This window comes from Amphiura filiformis, chromosome 2 (genome assembly GCF_039555335.1).
Source record: "Amphiura filiformis chromosome 2, Afil_fr2py, whole genome shotgun sequence".
In the NCBI taxonomy this organism is placed as follows: Eukaryota; Metazoa; Echinodermata; class Ophiuroidea; order Amphilepidida; family Amphiuridae; genus Amphiura; species Amphiura filiformis.
In genome coordinates, this window is record NC_092629.1 from 66888848 (window position 1) to 66910135 (window position 21288).

The following is a 21288-nucleotide window of genomic DNA, read 5'->3' on the forward strand; positions in this document are numbered from 1 at the left end:
CGAACTTCACACCGAATTTGTACACATTTTGGGAACAAAAGAAAAAATATTATATGCATTACTGTGTGTATAAAATTGCCATAATGTACGATTTCCTTCAAATTTACTTTAAAAATAGACTTTCAAATTTAGAGCTTAAACGTTCAAAGAAGCAGTACATATTAAATTTTTAGCGCACTCCATAATCATAATTGACGTGAGCATGCGCGATGAAAAGATTGCCAGGTAATCAAGTTAGCAAGACAGCTAATCCCATTGTATGGATGTCTGCACTGTAATATTGGAGGCTATGTATATCACGGAAGGGTACTATATGTACAACAGAACACATCATGAGTATTAATTTGGTGGGCAATCTCTAATTATCAAACCACAGTTGAATGCAGATGAGTGCTTGGTAAATATTTACATTGACAAGCAGGTAGGTGGGTACTAAGTAAGCAACCTAATTAAGTCAATACCAGTTAATACCAGTTATGATCAAATATGTCAAAATTAAAACAAGCAGCCAATACTTGTACTCATTAGCTCTGATTTAAGATCTTATTTGTTGAAATTGGTTTAGAATTTAAGAAACGGTGATCTAAAACCTAAGGAAGAATCGAAGTCAAAAGTTGCACTTTTGTGTTCTAATCAATGAACAATGAAAGCACAATGAAAGCACGGAGCTTGTTTTCATGTTTTAGAACGATTTGTGTACAGGGTGTCCCAGAATGATCTATACCGGGAAAGATGGAATTTTTTAGGTATGAAGGGCATGTTAAATGGTCATATTGTTTTGCATTTTAAGTTTTACATATATTTAGCTTTCTCAGATTTTTTAGATTTTAAAAATTGGACGTTTCTAGTAGAAGTTATAGAAGATTGCGTAAAAATGGTGAATTCTAAGGTTTGACAACGCAATCTAATTTGAAAATCTGTAACATTACGAACCGTTCAGCACGAAGTTATTTGGAAAAGGTTATGCAGGTATTTTAGTTGTGCCTTATTCATATTTCCAATAAATAGCCGATATCTATCTATTATTTATGACGTTACGAAGCAATCATTATATGGAATTAAGGATTTGTGGCCTAATCCCATTCTCTCTTTGGCGGTAGTTTTAAATATGGTTATTGTGGTGTGAGGTCCATGTCATTTGAAATGCTTGCAGAGATCGAACTGGTTGTTGTACAGAAAAGACGGCTCCTCAATTTACTGTACAGCAGCGTGGATTTCTTTCAAAAACTTACTGGCAAACCGGCAGCTATGTTGAGACGCAAAGAAGATTCAGTAGACGATAGTGTATAACGTAAAGAAGTTTGACGAGCACGGAACTGTCAGGAATCGGCAGAGTGAAGCTTCAGGTGCTCGTAAGACTGTAAGAACTAGAGCGAACATTGCAGGTGTCCGGCAAGCTTTTAAGGCGCAACCCCAACAGTAGTTGTCGTCGAAATGCTGTGCCAAACACCCCACGTTCTTCATTTAATCGTATCGTGCCATTTTTCAAAGGTATGCGAGTCGTTTTTCATCGATTTTACATTATTGCATGCCACGCCAAAACAAATAAAGGTAGCGTGCTGAAATTAACAGAATAAGTAGGAGACATGTCCAACATTATAATGCTGGTATCAAAAATAGATACACTGCCCGTCTTCTATTTTTAGTTATTTTTGCAAACACGGTACAAATCATTCTGGGACACCCTGTACAAAGTCAGTAGGTCATGCAATGGAACTAACTGCAACTTTTGAGTTTGGGTTTTTGGATCGTCGTGTCTTTATTTCTTGAACCATGTCAACGAAAGAGGTCTTAAATTTGAGCTAAAAGATGTAGCTATTAGCTACTGGTTCTGTCTTTGTCTAGGATACACAGGTTGTGAACATAACTGGTACCTTAATTCTTTTGCTTACTATATATATCCGGTTGGTGGTGTTCTTTGAAGTTTCCATTATATAATCTGAAAGGTAGGATAAAGTATGATATCAAGTTCATTAGAAATTTAAAATAATTACAATACTATCTGATTATCCATAGCGCTCTCAATAATAATAATATGATTAATAACAGCAACTACAACAACAACAACAATAATAGCAACAACAACAACTAGAGCAATAATATTGTGCCCTTTGCAAGGGCACGAGATAAGTTAGGCGGATGACTTTGACGACCTGATCAAGCAGCAATACTGTGCTGGATAGGATTAATTTTAATAAGACTTTTTCTTTAATTGCCGTTTTAACATACCTTAATCGTAGAAAGCTGTCATTTTGAAAACTTTTTGACCTCTTTATGGCCTTGAATGAATGTTGACTATTTCAAACATGTTACGAATGTCATAAGGATCATTGCATTTAAATATCAGCTCAATTGGAACATTTTGAAAGCTAGACCTTCGACCCCTTTATGACCCCTTAATGAATTTTAAAATATTTTAAGCATGTTTATTTTGTTAAAGGATCCTTGCATTTAAATATCAGCTCAATTGGAGCATTTTGGAAAACTTGACCTTTGACCACTTAATGACCTTAATTTTTTATGACCCCTTAATGACCTTAAATAAAATTTAAATTATTTTCAACATGTTTAGAATTTCAGCTGAATAGGAGCATTTTGAAAATCTGAACTCATTTTTGACCCCGTCACCTCAAATGACCCCAAAGATATTACGCAAACATGATTCTTATAATAAAAATGTGTACAATTAGCATTTTAATAAAACGCACACATGCTGCATTTTATATATCAAGAAGCGCCCTCTGTTGTTTGTAAGTAGAGCGGTTTCGGAAAACAAATAGCTGAGCTATGGGGTTCAGCTATTTTTTAAGTAGCTATGTAAAAAAAGAACCACTAACCGCGAGATGTGGATATCCAATAAGCGTAGACTATAAATTAGCCCCCGAAATATGGCAGGGCTTGAAGAATGAGGGATGTATGGTTAGGGTTAGGGTTTAGGGTTTAGGGTTTAGGATATAGGGTTTAGGGCTAGGGTTAGGGTTTAGGGTAACTAGGGTTTAGGGTTTAGGGTTTAGGGTTTAGGGTTAGGGTTATGGTTTAGGGTTAGGTTAAGACTATTACTAAAGAAACACTAACCGCGAAATGTGGATATTCAACAAGTTTAAACTATAAAATTTTAGCCCCCGAAATAGGGCAGGGCTTGAAGAAGTAAAAAAGTAAGAAAAGAAAAAAGTAAAACAATAGTAGGGTTAGGGTTAGGTTTAATGATCATGGTTAGGGTTTAGGGTTATTATTATTATTATTATTATTGTTATTATTATTATTATCATCATTATTATTATCGTCATCTTCTTTATTATTTAGACTGTAATGGTCATGTCCAACCGGATTAGCCAAGCTGTAGTGTATGGCGTGATTCTTGTCCAACTAGGTAGGTCATAATTGGTGTGAATAATACAATCAAACAAGGTGTAATTTTAAATATGAGTAAGACCAAAATATCTAAGCTTAAGAATTTCGGATCATGTCTTTTACAAGATTTTGGTCACGTCACGTTGATTCGTCTTCAGAATTATCGAAATAATATCAAACGTAACTATTTCAAACAAGAATACGTTTTTTTATTGCAATAATTGTCATAACACAATATACTACTGCGACGACTTATAAATCAAACCTGAAATATATACCTGAAATATAAAATAAAATTTTGAGAGCATTTCAATGCTGTATTCTTTTCAAGAATAATAACTACAACCATTGTACCAACAAATTTTACATAGCCGATTATACCGCATATAAAGCATATTTTACCGACATTAATTTAGCTGTCAAACATCCAAATTTGCGTAACGAATTATAATTATGCTGTTTCTCTCACGAAGTCCTAGCCAGCCCATTACCGTTTTGCAATGACCCAACACAGTTCTTGTGTGAAGATGGGAGGTGTCTGTTTGATATGGAACCAGGACTTGCGCTTCAGTGCAATGGGTATCCAGATTGTACCGACAGAACAGATGAACTTAACTGTGACGTTGCACCTTGTAAGTTAAATGCTTCTGGATCATAAAGGGGACATTATAGTCACGGTTGTTTGATATAAACTGAGCTCAAAAAGAAACTTATAATTTTTCACAAGGTTATATCTTAAAATACTGTCAATCAAATTGAACCAAAATTACACACAGATTTACTTCAATACTCTACTCTTAACACATGTCAGTAACCAAGCAGTTATCCAACTGACACAACAGCAAAATGCACTGACATGGGACAGCTTCCTGAACCACATTCACATCCCAGCCCTGTTTCATGAAAAAAGTGTATGAAAAGCAGAAAGCAGCACCGTTTTATCATCTGTGCAAGGATCTTGAGTGCATTCTCACAGATTTGTTGTCCTGGGTGCAAAATGTTGGGCTGTGAAAGTGAAGGAAGTCCAGGAAGCTGTCCCATGACAGTGCATTTTGCCGTTGTTTCAGTTGGACAACTGCTTGGTTACTGACATGTGTTTTGAGTAGAGTATTAAGGCAATCCTGTGTGTAATTTTGGTTCATTTTGATTAACAGTATTTTAAGATATAACATTGTGATTCACAAGTTGTAAACAATTATAAGTTTCTTTTTGAGCTCAGTTTATATAGATTGGCTTCATTATTAACTAAATGCAAACTATACATGGCGCTATTTATCCTAAATCATATTTCTTTATTTGCAAGGAATATGTGATTAATACTGCCATTAAAACAGCTGAAATAATTAAAACAAGCAACGAGGAAATTTTATATACATATTTTATCAAACAATAGAAAGAATCATTTGTATTAAAAGCTTAAGAGAGTAATTTCCAGTAACTAAATAGCGCCACCAATTTTGTCATTTTATATCCGAAAAGCTATAAAAATGCTATAAAAGTGAATAATTTTGTAATAGAGGGGAAATTAAAGTTGAGAATGTCTCAAAAGCATCTGTATACATAATAGCATGATATCACATTGAGCTGTTTAAGCCTAACATTTGATTGTACATGATGTTTTGTTTGAAAAACTTATAAATGATCCCTTCAAACACCGTGTAGTAGTGTGCCATGTAAAACATCTTGATTTGAAGAAAGGGGAATTCTACGCAACCAACCTACGTGCAGCTGTTTTAGAGTGGGAATTTCCTCTTCCAAAGACATATCTACCGAAGTGATCGTTGCATCTCCTTGAATTGTCATGTTGTTATAATTGATATTATGTATAGTTTTGTGCCGTGTCTCCGCTATTCAGTGATGCCAAAGTCCCAAATTCATGTGGCTATGATGTTTAAATATAAATGATCCCTCATACAATCAAGGTATTATGACATGTTTGGATTTCAGAGGAGGACGCTCTCTCTTTGCACATGAAATTTACCCCAGACAAAGGAGCCCAAGTGCGCCATTAGGCGAATCTTTACGGTATATAATACTGATATACTGTTATAAAATATATTTTGTACTTGTTGTTTCTGAAAGATGTCATTGCAATAGGTCTATATTTTTTAGACACTTTTGTTATATTGTATGATATTGTAGGTTATGATAATTATATCTTATTGTACCTCTCTTATACCAAATGTTTTGGTGGCATAGAGACAAATAAAACTTGTAAACTTGTATATATTATACTGTATCTTATTTATTATTCATGTGCTATTATTTTGTCATCATACGATTGCTATGTTAGGTGGAAAAGCCTAATGGAAAGGTCCACAGTGTCCTCTTCGTGGGGTTTATATCTTCGAATGACTATTAAGCAATTGTGTATGCTTTGCATTTTGTTCTATTTACAGTAATGTGCGTGAGTAACCCATCAGCATCATGGAACTTAATAGAGATGAAGCTTAATAATTCCATGAATGTAACATTGTCTTCTAATAATTACCCAAAAGAATACCCGACACTAGCACCTACATTTGCAAGTTGTTACCGGCTGTTATATGCTGAGCAAGGAATATTTCAGGTCAAATTGATCGATTCCCAAATATCGCCAGAAGATATTATAGCAGTGGGTTCCGGAATATTCCCGTCCTTTCATACTGCGGTTTATGGCACAGTAGCTGGCAAGAAAATGCCTATTCGAGAGAACCATCCACGATATATTTATATAATACCTGCAATATTTGGTGTTAGAATGTGGGTTGTATTTGGAGTTGCAGATTCTATCAATTCTCCGAGTCTATATCAATTTTCGACGAAAAATTTTGGATTTCTTTTGGAAATCTCTGGAATGGATGTATACGGTATATAGATTATTCTTTCTCTTAGCCATTATTATTTATTCTTATTATCCCTGTTATTATTACTACAATTATTATTATTATTATTATTATTATTATTATTATTATTATTATTATTATTATTATTACTATTATTGTTATTATTATTATTATTATTATTATTATTATTATTATTATTATTATTATTATTATTATTATTATTATTATTATCATTATTATTATTATTGTTATTATTATTATCTTGTCCTTGATCACGGTTTTTGAGTCCATATGTTTATTTTTTTTATGTGTTATTGCAATAACTCTCCAGGAAAATGTTTTTTGTTCCCGTTCGAGCACATTGACGTTTTCCAAATCAATCTACCTGTCAGCTGTTTAGCAGCTATATTAGCAGAGGATCTATATTTTACTAAGCCTTTTCTGAACCTTCCTGACCGATTTAGCTTTGTAACTTTCGTCACAGCGCAGGTTATTTCATTTACGATCACACACTGTTCAAAAGTCATGGGCTACTTCATGTACCAGCGCACTCCTTCGAAACGTAGTTTGCGAGTTGAAGGTGCTGGATTCTCCTTTGTTGGCTGTCTCGGGTTCTTTGGTTCTTATAATCACTATTTTTTCCTTGCGCTGGCCGCGAAAAGAAAGTCCAGTCTTTAATAGCCGCAGTTCTTTAAAGCGTTCTTCATATGGGCCGCCTCTTATGCTTTTTCTGTGAAGTCTATGACAACAGTTTTCGCGAGGTGGAGTAGCGTTCTCACGATACTAAGTTTGTACTCCAGTGGATGATGGGAGGAGAATTTCAATTATTGCTCCGTATGCGCTGGGTTTCTGCCAACTTTGTCTTTGAGAGTTACATCTATTTAACAATAAACCAAATTGTCAAGGAAGGGAAACTTATTGTTTTCCACTTTCATTCGCATAAATCTGATTATAGGATGAATGTTAACGTGGCAGGTGGGGGCAGGGGTTAACGCCTGGCTTTCGACCTAATACTCGTACATGTAACCACCAGCCTATGTCCAGCATGCAAATCATTAAACTCAATTACCTTCTAATTATTTTTATTTACTGTTTTTTGTTAATTGTGTTACGAGTCGTACTTGACTCAAGGCCAAAATCACCTTTTACCCGAACTCACACGAATGCACAACACAAATACACTGTTTGATTAAGCTAACAAAACCTAAGTCTTTAATTGAAAGCACGTTATTATTGGTACAATATATGACAACAATGCACATACACAATAATCAAATATAATCACACTTTATCTATTTAGTACTTAGCCAGCATTCTTCTTCTTGGTGATCATAAAGTTCTTGCAATGTTCTGGACGACTGATGTAATATATCCTTATTCACTTGTCCTGCGAAAATCAGCAAAGTCCTTTGTACACTTGCATTGATAAATCCTTGCGTATAAAATCCTTATACGAAAATCGTGTTCTCCAAACACGTTTATAACTCCTTGCGCAGTTCTCCTATACTAAACTCCTTGCGACATTCTCCAACACTAAACTCCTTGCGCAGTTCTCCAAATTTAACTCCTTGCGCTGCTTTCTCCAAACTTGGTGCTATTTCCACCTTTCACACAATATCTTCAGGAAGCAGGACTGCGATGCAGTTGTCCCCACTTATTTTGACAGTTGTGTTGCTCCTTTAACCAGAGCAAATCGGCAGAAGAATATATATTCCTTTCTTGGAAGAAGTACGTTCTTGGACGTATTCTAGATCTTCTCCGACAACACTGGCAAATAGTAGTACTTTGACTACATAAATTATTTCTGGTTTGCAATTTCCTTTCTTTGAAGGAATTGGACTGTAAGCATATTAGCTAGCTAGCCCAGATCAACACTATCAACTGTGCCAATTGTGTTTACATTTTCTTATTATATACCAAGCATGGGAAAAACCCCAAATATTAATAGCCCATGTCATCTTGGAAATTCCCAAGCCTTAATTATAACATTAACCTTTCTCATTACATCACTTCCTGAGGGGAAATCCCATTACATCACTTCCTGAGGGGGGATTCCAAATATTCCAAATTAGATATGATTCAACTTGTTTTGCTCAATTTGAGAGGGGAATTCCCCCAAAATGTCATCACTCATGTAACTTTGTAAACAAAGATAAATCATCAAATTAAATTACTCAGGGCACATCACAATATAAACATAGCTAATGCATATAGCCGGTAAGAGATGGCCAACAAATACTCTTTTGTGCAAAACAATATAAATAAAAGAGCAACAATTTCCCAATGTCCTTTTTACATATATTTTTCTTTAAGGCAGACGTCTTTAAGGGGCTGTCATGTAATGACAGTTCCTTAACAAACGTATGTCGACTGCCGAGTTTGAACATAGCACTGATTATCACCATCAAATTGTCAAGATTTTAATCGTGAAGACAGTCCCGTCTAGATCATTGAAATCAGAAAAAACTCTCCAGCGGTTAACCTTAATCAAGAACTTGAGCTTCCTTCATTACAAATATCCTAATCCGTTCAATAGAAAAAACGTCAGGTCGAGAGAAGTTCATTATTGGAGTCGTCTGGATGAGGATGTATGTTGTACACATCGAAATATTTATACATGTATAATATCTCAAGATACTTGTGTTGAAAGTTTAAATTGAATTTGCTTGTTTATATATATACCAACACGTATGACCATACACATTGATATATTTTTTATACCTTGTATTTTCATCTTGTATTATGTATTTATTCATGCAGACTCCTGTTCGGATGCATTTATTTGTGAATCTGTTGTTGGAATAGTTTGCCTTTATGATTACCAAGTTTGTGATAGTTTTATACAATGTACGGATTCGTCAGACGAGAATGATTGTGGTATGTACCCAAAATGTTGCACAAGCTTGATAAATATTATCATTACCCAAGAATAACGTTTCAAAAAAATAATCGTCACTGGGCGGGAAAAACCTCATAATGTACTTTTGGCCCTTGAACATGGATAAAGCCTTGCAGGTGTAGACTTTATATTGGAGAGGTTGCTTCATCCATGTTCAAGGGACAAAGATACATGCAGGAAACATCTCATATTTACTTTTGGCCCTTGAAAATGGATAAAGCCTTGTAGATGTAGACTTTATATTGAATGGTTTGCTTCATCCATGTTCAAGGGCAAAATGTACATATGAGGTTTTTCCTGCCCAGTGACGTAATACTGCCTTGTTGTTCAAAATAAATAATGTTACAACCAAACAGCGGCGCCAGAGTCCGAAAACACCCTCACCCAATTCTAAATTTTCTATTGATTACTTTCTACAGAATATTTCTATAAGAAAGATATTACACTAGATAAAGGAGAATTTGTCGTATTGTCATCTCATAATTACCCAAGAAAGACATACGCCGACAGCAAGTGGGTGTTGACATCCACTCATAATGGATCATTCCTACTAACCTTTCTGGATTTCAACATCACCTTTGGTGTATCACTTACCATCGGCTCCGGGAATGATTTTGACGAGGATAGTAAACTAGTGAAAGTAGGAACTCCAGACATAGAATTAAGATATAATGATACAATGGTGTTTATCGAGTCAGTAATATGGATCTGGTTTCAAGCTAACGACCAAATGTCAAGATTAGATGAGCAAACAGAACTTACATTGGAAACCGGGTATGTTGTGGAATTTGACTCTTATCCCAGCGTCGTCGGCATCAAACTACAAGTAGAAGATGCAGATGATAATAAAGGTTTGTAGTTTTATATTTTATGTTCTTGACTACATTACTGGGTTTTGGAAAGGTCGATTCAATTGATTCGATCGAATCGACTTGACCGGTACAACCACGAAAATATCGTTTAAAATCAAATATGAGTCTGGATAGGCTATGTAAGACTTGAATCAGATGATTTGAAAAAAAAGAGAATAATTTTGTTTGCCGATTATAGTGATCGCCAGGGAAAGCAAATTTTGTTGTAACTCTGTTTGCGTGGATTGGAAGCTAGTCTGTGATGGTTATGTTTCGTGTTCAGATGGTTCTGATGAGGAATATTGTCACGAAGGTAAGACAATGGCAGGTGGAGCTGGATCGTAACCAGTCAGATCGTAATCGTAAACTAGGGGCCAAAGGGCCAAACGTTGATGCCCTTTGGTGATTTTAGTAGATACACTTTGAGAAATAAAATCAGTAGGGGTAAATCATGGCCTCCCTGATGGATTTGCCAGAAGGTCATAATGTGGTACACAATTATAACCTTAATTAGTTAATCAATTGCCTGTAAGACTAAGAAATATCTTAAAACATGCTTAAAATATTTGCCTATATTTTCGTAAATAAATTTCACCAAAAAGTTATTACTCCCTTTTCCTCTTTTAAAGAGTTCAGAGGTTATTTTCATTGCTAGGGTGATATATTCATATGTTTCTTTGTGTTTGATTATATGATTAATCTATTTAAATAATTATAATTGCTTTAATTTTAAATGCGTATTAGTGACTTGCAAAGCAAAGGAGGAAAAGCTACAAACGTTTGATATTTTCGTCATCAGTTCTCCCCACTTTCCCTTATCTTATCAAAACAACGTATACTGTACTTGGAGATTTACCGCTAAAGACGACGGGCTGTTTGTTATTAAAACTGGACGCGTTCTTAATATTGAGGAGTATGATGTCTTGCAAGTGGGTAACGATTCAACTATTTCAAACCAAACTGTACTGTACCAATATCCAAGGCATCATAAATACGCACCACTTAGACTCTTCGTTGAAGGTTCATCGATGTGGGTACTCTTTATGTCTGATCATTTTGGTACTTCCTCTGGATTCTACCTCACGATTGAAAGAAATGTTGAGCGAGGTATTTTCAAAGACAGAGATAAAAATAATTTATCGCGTCTTATGTCACTGTCAATTACGATCGTTGATTGGTTTACACAGGTTAGCAGCGCATAAAAGGAAGGCCGATTTATCTGGTGCCGATCGGAGAAAAGGAATAGCAGAAAATAGCGAAAAGGCAAAAAGCAACTTTTTTATGCATTGTTGACATGGTGCCTTCGCAAAAGAAAAGTTTCCAACTATAAAGACCTAACTTTGGGATATGTTTGAAGGTGCAAAATTAACAATAAGGTGCCCCGTTATACCGCCGTGTTCAACATGTCATCATCAAGACACTTGTAAACACACCGTACTCGAGTTTGATTGACAGATGACGTCAGACGCGATAATTTTTTTTATCTCTGTCTTTGATAATAGATTTTTTTTATCGGATCATTTTGGCACTTCCTCTGGATTCTACCAGAAATGTTGAAGTAAAAGTATAATCCACGGCTGTGTTTTGATCACAAACTTGCCCTTCCGTTGTTATGCTACTGATATTATATATTTAATATAAAAGACAATTGAATATATGAATACAAAACCCACCCAAGTCCATACTTTGGCCAAATTGAGTTAAGCATGGGAAATTGTTGCTATACATAGGCCTGTCATATGTATGAAAGAACAACTCAAATTCATTCTCTGTGTCTATTGAGCATGTGAAAAATAGCATGTATGAAAGAATCACCCAATTCCATGATTTGAGTCTTGTAACACATTGATTGAAATCCAGTATGTATAAAAGTTCACTTGTAACACATTCATTGCTAGAGAGTGACTTTTGAAAAAAAATGGGTTTAATAAAAGAAAGTGTGTGGTTTATATTACATGGCAGAATGCTTATCAACATTATACATACCTGTGTGCTTTATTTTGTATTATCTTACTAGTGGTAATCTCATTCTAGCATTGTTGTCTTTGTATATGATTAAAAAAACCCACCCAAGTCCAAAATTTAAAATGAACCCCACGAAGTCCCTGAAATGCTAATCGTCATACCTAATACAGATTAATCCACTCATTTGCACGTAAAACTTACCATATTGACCAGGTAAATCTAACTGACGGAATTAAAATGATACACAGGTTTTTCTCTCAAAATCACTTCCCATGGACTTGGGTGGGTTTTGTATTCATGTATTCAATTCATAAAACTTTCTTGAATGTAGCAAAAAACAAACAAATAAAAACAAAAACAAACAAAAAACAGAACAAACAAACAACACTTAAAATATTTGTAAATTAATGTCAATCGTCGAGGAAATGTCACTGTTTCCATCGCTGAAGAGTTATATTATTTATTTCATTTGTTTATTTCACTCTATCACGTGTTAAAGGGCATTATATTGACGAACAAGTTTAACTCCATTGAAAGAAAGTAATTATTACATTACAAGCTGACACTTGTTGCAATTATTTAATTCATATTTTTCCTGAAAAAAAAGACAAATTGTGCTGGTAAAATTCTGACTGATGACGTCACTATATGAACGGAAGTTGTTTCGCGGCCCGTTTAAGGAACGTTGCTATGTGTATTCATATTGCCAAAGAATAAGGAAAAGGATGGTAACGATAGGGATGGTAGCGGACACAACAGCTCCAATGTCCAATCACTAAAAGGACCTTGACATGTCGACAAGTGTCAAGCTGCAATAAATTAATAAATATGGAAACAACACATTACGTTCTGTAAATTGACAGTGTTGGCAGTCCATTCACAACGCTGGCCGTGTTCACATCGTTACCAAGGAAAAATATGTCCCATTCGAAGAAACTCACTCGCTTACAGTTATTTTTTGTGGAATATCAATTTTCAACGACTTATTTTCCCAAAAGAGCAGTCATTTTTACTATCCTCATAATATTACTTTTCCAATGATATGATGATATCCGAGCAATATATGCCCTTTAAGGGATTTGGAATGAGCGTTTTGAGCGTTTCGACAGTATTTTTTGTGGGACATGAGAGCACATCAGGCATATCGAATTGCATTCTGAATACGAAGAATGTCTTTCTGATATCAAATAATTTTCATTTTTTGAAATTCACGATATAATACAAAGTTTATGACAAATTATTAAAATTTGATATTTTTCACATTTTTGATATATATCAGTCCTCGAAGTAAATTTTATAAATCTAATGATATATTCTTGAAGTGTATGTAGCTGGGAGGAAAAGCCGACGATCAATTGAAAATTTTGACCTTTCATATTGAAGATATGGATTTTTTCCTGGTGTTTTGGGAAAATTCCATATCTTCAATACGAAAGGTTAATTTTCAATTGATCGTCGGCTTTTCATCCCACCTACATACACTTTAAGTATAACTCATCAGATTTATAAAGTTTACTTCGAGTACTGTTAAATATCAAAAATATCAATTTTTAATCATTTGCCATATAATGTGTATTACATTGCGAATTTCAAAAAAAAATCAAAATTATTTGATATCAGAAGGCCATTCTTCGTATTCAGAATGCAATTCGATATGTCTGATGTGCTCCAATGTCCCACAATAAATACTGTCCAAGCGTTCATACCCCATCCCTTAATATATAAATAAATTATTATATATATATATTCCAAAAATAATCAAGAAGGGACACGTAAGTGCCTGAAGCAAACAATTGCAATGCTCCAAGTCCACCCCAACAACACGAACAAAAAATGTGGGGGGGGGCACTCATAATTCACGGACGTCTCTGATATCAAATACTCTTTAAGCGTCATGTCACATAACAGTATCATATTTCAGAGACGTCTCATAAATCATATACTCCCTAGTTTCAAAACCCAGTCGCAAACGATATTAGTAATTTTGGTGAACGTGCCGGCGCAGTAGGAATAATTTTGTGAGTAGGCCTTATCAGGGTTGTAGCTAGCCCAAGTTGAGTGCCTGCTAATTTTACTATTCAATTCATGAATTAGAGCGCAGGCTAGGTACTCTTGGGATTTTGTTACATCAAAACATCAGGTTTTGGCCATTACAGTCTAAGTGTGTTCTGGAACCATTTTTCAGAATTTGCACAGATACATATACTTTTTGGACAGGTAGATATTTGCTAAACATAGGAAAGCTTATTCTAATACACTCAGCTTCGTTCCGATGTGCTGTATCGAGTGCCCAGCTGTCAACAAAGCTCGACGTATGTGATATCACAGACTCCTCGTATGTGAAATCACTGACCCGTCTTTGAAATCAGAGACGTCCGTGAATTACGAGTGCCCCTGAACTGATTTGAGCGATGGCAAAATTAGGTACACGTGCAAACACAATTTGGATCAAAGGGAGAGAGCTAACGTGGTATTGAAAATGTCCCAAATCTGCTACGATTCCGAATCAACAGGATTAGCAAATTTGATTCTGTGAGTTAGTTCTAAATTAGAGTAGCAAGCAAATTGTTCCAACGTAACCTAAAGTTAATTATTTATAGTAACTATTGATTATGGTAATCTTAGGCTGAGGGAGAACGTTGTCTTAGCGATGATCATATTCATGACAAGGTGTTGGTATGGGTCTCAGTGCGGTCACCATGTTGTGTTCTTGATAAGCAGACTATTTGTGCGGTAGGAGTAGGAATATATTATTTACAAAGGAATTTGGATCTAAGTTACTTCGAAAGAGAGATAGGCACTCCGGCATGTAACCAAAGGCATGAACCATTATCTTTAATGCTTTTACTTATTTGTGTGCGAATAAGCGAACGGGGAAATCTAAAATGTCATATGTGAAGTCAAAACCTATAACAATATTTATTTTCAAAATATACTTTATTAATCTAGTTTATTTTCATCATATTCATCTTTAATTCCCCAAAATGAGGGAAATTTATTCAGTACATAAAGGCCTCCGGCCCTGAAATACATTGTAAATTATATAAAAACTACTAACGTAGACATCTACTGACGAAAATATATATCTCTCTTCTTATCATGCATTAAATAGATATTTACACAAAATGTTCACGATCCTGCTATCAGAAGTCTGCATGAATTGGCAATACTTAAGTTCAGATGGATTTTCACGATAGTAGTTAGGAATAAAACGTTGACACTCATTCCTAAAATAATGAAACACTAGAACAAAATGCAGTTCATCTTCGACCAATTTAGAATCACATAATTTAGAGACATTTATCGCATGATATACGTTCATATCTTCCTAAAACTACTTCCAAATTCAAAATACCCAGTCGGAGTTTAGTCAACAAAAAATCCTCAACATAACGTTTTCGATTATAAATAGATACTTTTCACATACATACAAAATTATGATAAAAATCCTTGAAATTTTGATTATCGACAAACGTAAATTTGAACCCCGACTTTAAATCATGCAAATACGTTTTGTATACAAACCTGGCCAATTGTGGCCAAACAGTGGCGAAAACAAAACTAAAAAAAAAAAAAGCGCACGAAAAAAAGAAGTACGTTTTCTATCGCTATGAAAAATCTCAGCCCAGTAAAATCATCGACCTCAATGGGCTACACAACGAGTGATATACATGCTAATACATTCTGGTGAAAACAAAGCGTAAAAGTCACTTTTTATTTAATTATATTCCTCCAGATTTCAGATTTAGGTTGAGACATAATCATTTTCCAGAAATTCGCAGAAAAGTTCCTGACGATAGGTATTTATGAGCAAAAGAGGAGCATTTTTCACTAACAATATGGAAAGAGGAGCATTTTTCACTAACAATATGGATTATCTAGACCAATGGTGAGAACAACACTTAAAAGTGGTCACTTTCTCTTTAATAAAACTCCCCCAAATTTCAGATCTAGGTTGAAGCATATTTTCTTGAAATTCACAGAAACTTGCACGACCGGTATTTGTGAGCGAAACAGAAGCACTTTTTTACCAGCGTTATGGAATATCTAGACCCAGTAAAATTCCAACACACGAAATAAATTCAAAATTCCTAGTCGGAATTTAGTCAAAAAAAACCCCTCAACATAACATTTTCGATTATGAATAGATACTTTTCACATATGATCTCAGTCTTAAAGATTGAATAATATTTTCACTTAGAATTAGTGCTCACAGACTCAGTAAAACGTTGTAGTTCTATGTCTGTATAATATTGCTTAAATAGTGAAAAATGTTTTAATGGCAACACCTCATTATTACCATCATTACAATTACAACCACACCAATAGAAATATAAAATCTATATATATCGGAAAAACAAAATATTTAAAACAAATTAATGTTTTATTACTGCGTGCAACAACATCAACTGCTAGGTTATGCCCAAATGAAAAACATACTTAAAGTCTATTTTATGAGACACAAGAATTGACTTTTAGAATTATATTATGAAGTTGATATTGCTATTGTCTGTGTACGTTTGTCAAAAGTCTTACGGACATTAAATGGATGAAGAGTATGTTTGCTTATTTTTCAGTGTGTCCTTTTTATTCGATTGCACGATTTAAAGTTCAAGTTTGCGACAATGGAATGGTATGCTATCACGATGGCCAACGATGTGACGGTTACAGCACATGTCTTGATGAAGACGATGAACTACTTCACCAATGTTCCATTTATGGTATACATGATATTGTCTATTCTTTTAAAACACTTGAGAATGTTCCTGCAATCTTATTGGTTCTTACCCGTGTGATATGACACGATATCACACGGGCCAGCGCGTGTGCATCGACGCGATACGCGTACTCGTTTTTTGTAAGGCTGCTAGAATACGAAAAATGTTAATGCTATTTTCTTGCACATCCTGAGGAAACCTGATTACCTTTTTAAAATAGCCGAGTGGAAGGGTTTCCAATGAAATATTTTTTGTGTAAAAACTGAAGCATCATGTATAAAAAATATTTGAATATTAACTGTATATCATATATGACGATTGGTGATACCCAATGGTGCTACAGTTTATGTGGTTTAGAAAGCAGAGAATTTTATTTCAATTTTATATACGCCAAAATATTTTCTGAATTTAGTGGAAATGAACACTTGTTTGATGGTGAAAATTTTATGTAAATTGTACGTAGATCCCAACTAAAGATTACTGTTTCGTCTTTATGGGAATCTAATCTTTTAATATCTGAAAGAAACTTTGGGGACCTACGTGTACTTCTCCTATAAATTGCGAAAATCCAGACCGTGCATACACGAAAAATGGTAGGCTCTATACTGACCCACATGTATATACGAGTATAGCACATGCAGCCGGAGCAGCCCAGCGAGTTAAAATCGATAATGTATTGTGTATGTATAGCCATGGAAATAGTAGATGAGAAGGAATCACAACGAAATCGATCGCCTGTGACTAATCACGCTTATCTATTCTTCATTACAAAGGAAGAGGACTCAACAAATTCCCTTTTGAGGACACTCATATTGCCGCCATCAGCGTGATTTGGTAGCATAACTGGAAATTCATAGCAATAAATCTTTGCGCACAAACAAATTTTGAACCGGTAGTTGTGACCTTAGTTGATGAAGCGCACTTCTAACGTTCATTTAGACTGGATTTTATAAACATTTGCAACAGATTCTGCATTTTCAGATGCAGAGAAGTCAAAACAATACAAATATTGGGAAATTTAATCAAAATACGTTGTATTTTCGACTAAAGACACTTTTTAAAAAGTTTTTCATTTTGTAAGGATAATCGTATTTTCGCTGACCCCAAATTTAATTAAAATGTAAAGGTATAAAACAAGTTGTTCCGATTGTTTCCGAAAAAATGGGAACAGATTCTATCATAAGACAAACGGAAAATCAATTCTATGAAATTGCCTTCACATGTGCCCCAGACCACCCACATAGGTAAATTTGCCCCTAAATGTTTCAAATATATGACTTTCTACTTCCGATTTTGGTAATACATCCTTCCCACAAGGCATTATTTTTGGCTATGTTATCCCACCTGTCCCATAATGCATTCATATTTCCCGCCCTTTCCTGCTCACAAGGCCGCATTTAGTCCATAAGCATTGGTCGCTTGACTGCAGCTTTAGAATTGAAAATGTCATGTCATAGAAATGTTACGTCACCGATGACCATCGTGTTGGGATATAATCCCGAGGATTATGATATAACTATAGCGGTTGACGTGTATAGAAACGTCAATGTACATGTCGGCAATGTGATTGGAACTTTGATGATGGTTAGTTGTGATTCCTTCTCATCTACTATTTCCATGGTATAGCTGCCCATTTATTGTCGGATTTCAACAATTGAGGCTATTAATACACATAAATGTTTTTAAACAAATACATTCCAAAATACGGTGCGTTTTCTGTCTTTGCTTGTCACATGGTAGGCCTATGTTGAAGTTGCGATTATATGTTCAAATAGGTTTCAGGATGGATACCAACAAGACAGGTGTCCGAGCGGTCTAAGGCGCTAGGCTCATACAGTAACCTATCCATGATAGCGGCGCGGCGCGGCGCGGCGTGAGTTCGATCCCCACCTCTGCCATTGAACTCAATTTTACTTTTTTTAAATTTCATATTATTATTAGGGAAATGTGGCTAGGAGAATTTATGTATGGCGTAAAGAGGAGTGAAGGATGCCCTAGCAACCGGCAGGCTGTACTCGCATAACCGCTGCTACGAACTATGATGTTTTCTCTTAAATATTGTATCATTAAATTCGATTTTAATCAGATTTTCAAATCTTTTTGTATCTAAATAGTTGGTCAACAAACTCAAAACTCCTCTTGTTCAGTGGTTTATCACTGGACAAATACCTGGCCTTGGCATTCGACGGATTACTGCCCGCATATTTACAACGAACTTTATCTGGCTGTACCCATTGAATGTAATGAAGCAAATACGCAGCACGTGGTTCGGTCAGCTTATGTGGCGTGGGGTAAGAAGTGTACGATATCCATGATTTTACTGAACGTTTTCGGCTCGTAGGTTCATCATAAGATTGTAGTTGGACATAACTGGCAATAAACGTCAATTTATCATATTTGCCCGACTATTTGATAAAGAAGGTCTCAAGAAGTAGAAGACCAAGGGTTACATCGGGTTACCCGAAATCAGGAGGTTGTGAATCTAGCTTTTCCACTGAAAGAAAAACTTGCAATTGCACACAAGTTTTAGGAGTGTTCATTTTATTTGACCTATCTTCACCCACGCACCCCTACACACATATGATTGACACCTACATTGAAGACTAGGAAGCCACATTTGCATAATGCTCACTTGACTGTGAAACAACTTGTTGCTAAGTTGCCAGTTCTGAAGTCATGCTTACTATGTGGTCAATAAAAACTTTTTGTGATCAATAATTTATCCGGTACACTGAACTTGATAACAATAGAATGTGGAAAGATCAATATTGATTTTTACACTAGCAAACACACAAGATGTCCATAATATTGCTTTATTAACTTTTCACAGACCTCTATAGAGGCCCTGCATTCTTTTATCGATTGGCTCCAAACAAAGGATTTGAACCGGTGTCCTTCACCGTAGTTATGGCGGAGTGCAGTCCATTCAATCAAATGTTGTTATCAACCTATTCGATCGTAGTGCAGGGTTATATGAGCGAGACGAACTGTCACGGTAGATTGCAATCATGCTTTTGTTGAATGCATTTGAGTAGTCCGCCATATTTACGGGATGATACGTCACATGCAAGGCCTCTATTGCTGCATGATAGTTTTGCTACCCTCAGTTATTTCCTTTCTCAAATATTATTTTTATTTTGATTGAAATAAATATATGAATAATGAAAATATCATGAGTAAGAAAGCATTTTCTACATTTTTAATTTCTGCATTTATCACAGCTTACGTCAAATAATTATATGGGTAAAAACAAGGCCTATGATGTTTCAATGCACATAAATCAATAACTAGTTTTAAAATATAAAATTTAAAGTAGGCCTAATTAGAAATGTCTCATAAAATTCATGTAGGGTCATGGCCTACTATAGTGCCGTACTATTACGCTGACTTTCGTATTCGGCGAGGAGGACGATTTCGACCTCCTGGTTTGTTTACAAACAGAGAGGTAGACAAAAAACCGTTCCGCGTGTCCAAACACTCAAGTATCAGAAGGATGGTCCACAATAGCGTGATTCACGTAACCTGAATAGGGATTAAAAGCTGTCACGTAGAACCATGTGCTTCTATTGTCCAATTTGCCATCAAGATTTCATATGGAAACAGTTCAGACCCAGTACAAGATCATGTCAGAAATTAATATTTTGTTCTGGGTCTGATTATTCGGACTAGGCCTACTAGTACTACATGTATACAGCAGCAACGTGTCTGTGAATAAACATTGACCTCAAAATTGTTACATGAGCATTGAAGCAACTAATCAATACATGACCACTGTGTGTGTTGTGCATGAATATGCAGAGAAGATGTAATTCGCCAGCGAAGTGATTACGTAACTCCCTGGTAACTGGATCACGCACCTTTTGAAATTGATAGTATGCTATCGACTCGACTCGACTTTGTGTTACGATCATTTCGATCGTGGTGTAGAAATCAAAAGCGTGATCCAGTTGACAAGGTGATAATCGGATTACACGTAACACTTCGCTGGCGAATAAAGAGGAGAGTCAACGGAATTATATACTTGAGATAATCCCGTAGGTAATCCGGGAGGTAATCCTGTCGTATCTATTCATAGTCCTTTATTCTCAAGTAGTTAGACATCCACCTGAAATATCCTATGATGTTATGTGTGTGATCGCCCATGGTTGACCGATTTTCATTTCATAATTGGAAATATTTCCAATGTTTCTATAGAGAATTTGTTGAAAATTATGAAACGCGTGTGTTAAGGACCTGCTGCTTGGATGGGATACCACATGTGGATAATACAAGAAAGAAATCGAGTGTTGTAAAATATCCCACCAAATCCGCCCTTTTTTGTAAATATATAAATTTCTAAAGAAGACATTTTTAGGATTTTTTACAGAGGTGATGATTGTTGATTATTTCCATTTTATTTTTTTAATGTATGTTCCTGTCATTTCCTGCAAACCTAGTAAAGATATTCTGATAATTGAAAACATTCTCTATCATAAATAAAAGAGGCTGAAAGTGGCAACTACCAGCAAAAATTATAATTTGCCATGGAACTTCAGTCATATTTTATCTGAAATCTGACTAGATGACAGGGTCTGCATGCATGGTATGCATGGCATGACGACAAGCACGCACTGACCTATCCCTAAAATCAGTTAGCTGCAAATTGTGTATCACACCCATCCCAGGTTCAAACCCCATTG